Source organism: Micrasema longulum, unplaced genomic scaffold (assembly GCF_059751315.1).
Source record: "Micrasema longulum isolate JH-2025_06_02 unplaced genomic scaffold, ASM5975131v1 h1tg003033l, whole genome shotgun sequence".
NCBI lineage: Eukaryota > Metazoa > Arthropoda > Insecta > Trichoptera > Brachycentridae > Micrasema > Micrasema longulum.
In genome coordinates this window covers 67307-75700 of record NW_028280140.1, presented here as the reverse complement: position 1 = coordinate 75700, position 8394 = coordinate 67307, and positions in this window count along the sequence as shown.

Genomic DNA, 8394 nt, shown 5'->3' with positions numbered 1-8394 from the left:
AATAATGCATAGGGTGCCGCATAATTACACTAAATGCAGCATGCCTAATTCGTTTGTTACGTGTATATAGGGCCAACCCAGAGATAGTGAATTAATGCAATGGAAAACCACTTTTTTAGCTTAAATTTTTTGTTAACCATACCAGGGAGTCGATTAGTATATGAAGATTAAGACGTTATACCTTCACCTTGACGGTATAGTTGAAAATAAATTTCGTTTAGCGATTATAAAAACATACTACCGACCCCCCTTCTTCAAGTTTTGGGTAGGAACATCGATATGAATCAAGGGAAAGCGTCCGTCACGGTACCCATATCTACGCTTTAAAATGACAAAGCTTCAGTATGAGGTCATAGTTGAAAATAAAAGTCCCCCGACCGACTACAAAAGTATAGTTCCGATACTCACCATCAAGTTTTGATGTTAATACATTATTTTATACCGACGGGTCAAGAACCCCTCGATAAGTTTATCTACGCATTAAAACTGTCAAAAATTATGTTCCACTAAGCAATTTTTCCTTTAATTATGATTTATTAAAAATTTTAATCGTTTTGAGGTTGGCACTTATTTTCTTAAAAGCCTATTAAAAATATGATAGAGAAAAAAGTAAGTTTTGAAGACGATTTAAATTCTGACATAACTGTCACTTAAATAAAACGAACGCCTAGATGAGAAAATAATGTCGCTAGATTCTCTCCTATTAACTAATAAGAGTATCTATGCGTCAGACACAGATTGTTTGCGTCAGAAAGTTACCACTCTAAAATAATTATTTAGTTATTATATTTTTCCCGTTAAGTGTACCGTCTAGGTGATTTCCAAAAGTCATGCAAAATTCATGTTCAAGCGAGCATTTTTCGCTTGAATTGGGATTTATTGGAATTTTTAATCGCTTTGAAGTGAGCACTTTTTATTACAGAAGCCTATTTTAAATATAAATGAGAATTATTTTTAATGTTAATGACGTAAGGAACGCGGACTAATTGTTTGCGGTCATTCTATTGACATGTTTCGATCATATGATGTCAATATGACAAGTAGGTAGAACATACCGAGGTAAGATACAGATAGTACAGAAGTTAAGTATACCGTCTCGATATATACAGATGAAGATAGCGTTCATAATCGAGGCACTGGAATCTAAATCCAGTAGGCGTGTAACGGTAGTAGGTGAAAGCACTAACTATTACAATACAAGGTGGAAGTCCACCACAAAATAAGTATCTTCACTTATGATTAGGATGCGCTGCGACTGGTGTGCCATTGCAGTACCTTATGCACTACAAGGAGCAGATAGAAAAACAGTGATGATAATAATAGACGCTGCAACATGACACAGAACATTCTAAAATGAAAACCATTAACTTACTAAGATTGAGTAGAAAACGCTCCTGGGTTTTTGTAGTATTTCATAGACAGAATAGTAGGTTTTCTCATCTGCCCGGACACATGAAAACATAACCTTTCCAGACCCGATCAACTTGGCAACCAGAAAAACTAGTTTTTTTTAACATATCATAAGTGTTGTAAAATTAAACCAAAATGAAAAAAAAAGAAGGAAAACGAGCGCCGTTGGTCATAATAAGTGTATAAAAATTTAACCTAGAAATTTTTTAAATAACTTTGTCAAAACTATTGTTATTGAACACAAAAAAATTTGCATGAATGAATGTCTTTTTGAGTATTTTACATTCGAAGATTGGACGGAAAACATCACCATTAAAATCAATCAAAAACTACCATGTACTGCTTTTACAGTCAAATAATATACTAGAGAGTTGTTTCAAAAGTTTTTCCTGTGTATAAAAAATATTTACAATGCTAAAAAAAAATATTCTGAAGTCCACATATCGCGCTTAAATTCAAAAAAGCCGAGAATTGAACACCATGTAATTTCATTTTATTGCAAAAATAATGTTGGGGTGGTAGTTATCACAAACCTCCATAATCAGTTAGAAACAGTTTTAAAAAAACGCATCTAAAGATTTAAAATTTAATTTCTTAGTTTATACAATACATCTGTTTAATGTGTTCATTTGTTCGCAGAACTGTTGATTTCCTAAATAAAATAAAATAAAAACGTGAATATAAAAAGCATGATTCCAAAAAAAAAGCAAAACCTACTTTTAGAAATATTCTACTGAAAACTTTCAAATTGAGATTTATGGCCATTTTGAATTTAAGCGGCGATACGTGTAAACAAGGACTCTAGAGGTTCATTTTATCATATTTGATATTACAAGTAGGTGGTATTTTGTATATTTATTTTGATTATTAAAAACTAAGTTAAGAATTTTAATATTGTTTATTTATGCCAAAAATTATTATGCAACGACACGTGCCCTATAAAAAGTTTCATTGCCAATTGCTTTTATGAATAAAACATAGTTATTCGAAAACGTCATAAACAATTAAATGCAATTCTTCTGTCACTCGAATTTTAACTTAGCGCCCTACGCTATAAGCGCAACTTTTCAATTTCATCCAGCCGAGCATAAATGTTCCTTCACGAGCACTTTTCATGAAAGGATTTAATCTTATTGCCTATTAAAATAAACCGAATAGTTTTATTTCTTGTTAGGTTTTGAAACAGCGCGCATTTAAAGGTTACATAATTTTTACGATTTCGTTGATTAAGTAATAAAATAATTGTGTTATGAAATTTGGAAATGAAGAATGATTGTACATAACTGTCAGGTGGGTACAAAAGTAAAAAATGCTGATTTGTTTTAGGTAAGTAAGACTGAAAAAAGGGAAAACAGGTGCGCCGAAGCTCAGTTGGCAAGCAGGCTGACGGTGAAATTTATGTCGCGGGTTTGATTCCCGCCAACTAAACAAGGAAATCCAGGATATAATTATTTCTCAATAAGCCTGGGTGATGGTATTTTTTATAACTTCCTATCACATCCTCTCTTTTTTACCCACTGCGGTTGACAAGCCTATAAAAAAAAGGCTAAGCAATTTATTATTTAAAAAAAATATATTGTATAAAAATCATCATACGTATATCCACTCCCGATGAAGCATAGAGCACTGTATTGGTACAATAAATGTAGCGTTCCCCAATCATTTGTTACATTTCATCATAACCATAATACCCTCTCCAGACAAGGTTTTGCAAAGGGTAGTGCATTTGAAAACAAAATGCAGCGTCTTTTAAGCATCTGTTACATCAAAGGAAAGTGGTATGTCTTAGGCTTCAGATGCCCATCCGTAATTAATTGCAGTTTGAACCACTTTTAAAAAATGGAACGTGAACAGGCCAACCACCCAACTACGGAGCGGACTTCCTTATTTAGGATTGATATTTATTTTTTATGGAAATCATGGGGTATATTAAACAAATTCAAGGTACAAGAATTAAAAAAAAAAAGGACCAGTTGGAGATTTCACATTATATTTTTTATGAATCCAGAGGAGGGAGAAAAAAATTAAATCTTTATAAAAGAAATATTTTTAAAATTAAATAAAAAGTGGGCACATAAAAGGGAGAAGACATGAAATAGTCGAAACTAAATTTTTCTCCCCTCTTTTTGCTTCCATAAACATTAATATGTATAACTAAAAAAATCACAACCGACAATAATTCATAAGATACACAGTTAGTAGATGTATGTAAAAGTTAAAGAAGATGTGAATTACAACACTTCATACCCAGACTTGAAAAAAAACACATTTATTATTTTTGTTTTTCACCCAGGAATCGAACCAGGAACCCTCCATACTTGAGGCTAGGGTCGTAGCCATTATACCACGAGGACCGCATAGCCTGCCGCCATGAAATATACACAGGTATTTATATCTTATCGTGACAGTTGTTTACTGTACATATGCATTCTAAGACTTAAATTTACATTGAAACCAAGGAACATATGTTTTAAAACAATTGATAATTGATTCGAAGTTCTAAAAGTTAACTGACAATTCAATAAACATATTAACAATACAAAAATTTGGAGGAAGATAATTATATAACTATTTAAACGGCATTTAAGTAAAACTTTCAAGATTTTTAATTAAATAAATTTTCCATTAAAAATATTTTTTACGTGTGAACATACTTATAAAACCGTAAACAAATAAATCCAAACGTTGGCGGATATAAATCTATCTAAAAAAATTTTTTTTTAAATCTAAACATTCGACAAGAATTCTGTATCTAGCAAATAAAATTTCATTTTCCATTATAAACTTACCCTTACAATTGTAGATATAGTCACAATCAAAATGCTTATTACACAAGCAATCATACATTGCAATAATCATACACAGTATGATTACATTAACATACAATCAAACGTGTAGATTGGATTGGCTTATTCACATGGGCATAGGATCTATATTTATATGGAAATAACAAATCGTATCATTAAAATGGAAAATCATTTCACACTTCATCATATTATGGAAAACAATGTTATGCAAGTTTGCTTTAATTTTGTTTTAATTCAGATATTTGTATTCTTTCTAAAAAACACATCCTACACAGGTAATCATTATTACCAGATTTTTAAAAAAATATTTAAATGGAGATATTGTTCAGGAAATTAAAATTTTTATATTAAAAGCTAAAAAAAAAGTAATATTATAGGTACTGCAAGGAAAATTTGAAGTAAATATTGTTCATTGGGTTATGGTCCCGTGACTAGTGTAGCGTACTCATTGATCAGAGGTCCGAGGTTAGAACTCCACTATATCCGGACTTGATTGCTATGTTTCTAATAGGTAAACAGCAGTTGTAATAGGAAACTTTTTCAACGAGTTATTGATAACTTGTTGAAAATCTCCCCGACATAAGGAAGTTTAGTGCTAAGAAAAATCGTATATAAAAAATGTTGTCTTGCACGCCATTTCATTGAACGTTTGAGTTTCTCGAGAACGTACGAATAAAAATAATTTCAAAAAAATATACAAATAAAAAATATAAGTTCTATATAATCGGCAGGATTCTTGTGTTCCGGTTTCTGGAAAGCCAACTTACCTATCAGTAGAACTCTCCAACTAGTAAATGTAGTGTCACAGGCAGAGCGATTTTAAAATTACGAAGTTATTTAAAATATGAAACATAAAAGTTCTACTTAATAAATTTTTCCTTAGTTTTATAGTAAATTACCAAATGAAAAACCACTGAACTTCCTCATTAAAACGTTTGGGTTAATTTATTAGAATGCAAAAATTTCTTCTATAAACATAGATACAAGTTGTTGGTTACATTTTAATAAATGATATTATTATGTAAAAAAGGAAAAAAAGATATTATTTTTTAAACAGTTTAAAGTCACCATGTTGTTTTGATGTGCTCCATAAGCTTTACAACCATCATATGTTTTAAAAAAATATTTAAATTTCTAGAACCAAAATAGACAAAACGGTAAATGAGCAATAATACAATATATAATAAGTGCATAAATAAGTAAATAAATTGATAATTAAAAAAATGTTGTATTTTACAAATACCAAATACTTTTCATATAAAATTTAATGCTTCATACTTTTTCGATGCCTTTTTCTTAATTTATTCATGGATATATGAGTTTTCTCGATGATTAAGAAAGTCGTGGTAAAAAGGGTCTTGTTTTCGTTTTCTAACAAAATCAACAAAAAATTTAATAAAGTCGTTTTTTTGTAAAAAAATAAATCCTTAGCTTTGGACTAAATAGATACATATGTAGATTAGTAGCGTAGGAAATAACAATTTTACGCATTTCAAAAACTTGCAAAATATGAAATAACTTTCCTTGAAAAAAATACCAAGGCGTTATTAAGTACGCATTTGGGTCAAGTTTTTTTTTTATTATGGTCTTTTACAATAATTGCAGATTTTATATCTCAAATAAATCGTTTTTAAATGTATTTATTTAATTAAATATTTGACAATTTAAGGCTATTTCCAATGCTTCCATCGACAATCTGAGCTCAACCACTAAAACATTTCGATATTAAACGGAACGATGGTCTCGGGAGCTCAGAAGCGTAGTAAAAGGGGCTTTATCGTTGGACGCTGGCGATAAAGCAGAGCCAGCGTCACCTGGCGTCGGCGTCTCTACCCGGATGTGATGACTGTTTGATTGAGACCGCATAACGAATTGCCTTACGACCACATTATATATTACAAATCACCACATAAAATATAGCATAATTATAGCAATGGCCGACCCAATCATATTTATGGCCACAAGAATTGATTTTCCACCATATAGGAGAATAAATTAATTTTGGAATATGGTCTGAGGCGATGTTACGAAAGATGGATTCGCGATAATTCAAATGCGTGTGTTCAAATACGATTCGTATTTCGTAAAATAATAATCTATTTTTAATAAAAATGTTAATCAATTATTATTTTATCAAAGAAATACAAAATTACAAATCTTTTGAAGTTATGTTGGTAGCTGTTTGTACTATACTTAGTTTTGGATACTTGTTTGTAAAGTCATTGGCGTCCTATGTTTTATTTTTTTTTATTTTAGGGAAGAGTAAATGTTTCATTAAAGTTGCCTAAACGTTAATAATTGAATTTTTAAAATATTTGACTTACGATAATAAACATCAAAAACATTTTTCTTATTCAAAGATTTTTATAGTTATAACCATAAAAATAAATTTATTAAGTTATGTCATAATTAAGTGTCAAATATTAGAACTCAGATTATGACTTATTTCTGAATTTATTATATATTTATAAAAAATATACATTTTCATTAATGATATGTATAAACTAAATATGTATGTATTTAATATAATATGAATATGTTTGTGCAAATATGTATTTATTTACGTTTGTATGTATGTATATGAATGCATAACAAGTGCTCCGACTCAACAAGGATTTTCTAGCGAGTCGGAGAAAGTTCTGAGGCATGGGTCGTTCCTGATTGTGTCACTATAAACTGTTTCTCTGTCCCTAATAAATGTTTGTATGTTATGTTAATTTGTAATATTAAAATGAACTCAACCTAAGACATAGTTTTATTAAGTTTTTTTTAATGCACATAGCATAAAAAATAACTAAATTATGAATGAAGCCTATCTTTGAACCTCATATTTTTTTATTCTTTTATCTGTTAATAAGTTTTGTTAATAAATGCATAAATTTATGTGAATTTAAACATTAGAAGTATTTTTGAGGGTTTCAAATATTATTTTTAGAATAAAACATATGGCTGAAGTAACAGAGGTATTATTTTAAACAAAATAAAATTTAAAGTTTATATTTGAAGCACTAACTTTGTGGTTATTAATTTTAATAAAATAAATAAAACAACTTTGTTTTTAACCCCTAATTTTTATTTTTTACCGACCGGTTTCAAAGCAAACAAGCTTCTTTGTCAAGGTTTGCGTAACTAATGAATTGATTTCTTTTTATTTTATTTCTACCATGTTCACTAAATACTACACGTAGACTCAATAAATCAAGTGTTTTTTTTTTCTTACACGGGTGGTAATCTGATATCATTATTTTCGAAGTAAACCAGGAGAGGACTAAAAGAAATATTGTTTATTTGGTTATTAATTATTGTTTTCTGATTATGAATTATGGTGGTTAAAAAAAAGTTATTTTACTTATTTTATGATTAAAGTAAAATCTTGTTAAACAACTCATTTGAAAAATCAGAATAATATGAATATTCTACAATTTTTATTCCGGCGATATTTCGGAAGCTAGCCATAAAGTTAAACCTGATATAACTAGCGAAGCAAATTGTAAAGCATATTGTAAAACTGGAGAATAAGTCTTTGAACAAACAACTAAGCGTTCAATGGTATTAATTAAAACGTTGAAATGGAGTCCTGAAACGTCTAATTGTTTTGTTGACTGTCTCAAATGTATCGCGTTACAAACGAACGGAACCTCTGCGAACAAATCATCTCGTTAATCAATCTTTATTCCTAGGATAATGAAGACATTGCAGTGAATTGAGATCCTGTTTTACAACATACGTATATTTGAAGCCAGTTTTTCGTATCCTGGATAAAACTTTCCCCGGAGACTGTAAGCACCCTCCCGATTTAAAGCTTTGCCCTTTAAGCCATCGTAAAATTTGCGACAGCCAAACATGGAAATAACAACCTCTATTAGGACTACAAAAAAAAGACATTTCATGGGTTGAAAAAAGGTGGAAAAACTTATTAAATGTACCTTAAATGTAAAAAAAACTTATGTACAGTATTAAAAATTTGTAGCATTTTCTTTGATTTATTGTTTTGGTGATTTTTTATTTTATCTTTTTTAAGCTTATAATACGTTAGCTGTAAACGTTCAGCTTTCAGCAGATATTAACTGGAATTTCTTACATAATTTAATGATTCTAAGAAATTTAGAGTATTTAAAAAAACATAAAGTTTAATGTAGCATTGTCTTTAAATAGTAATAAATAAGTTTATATCAGG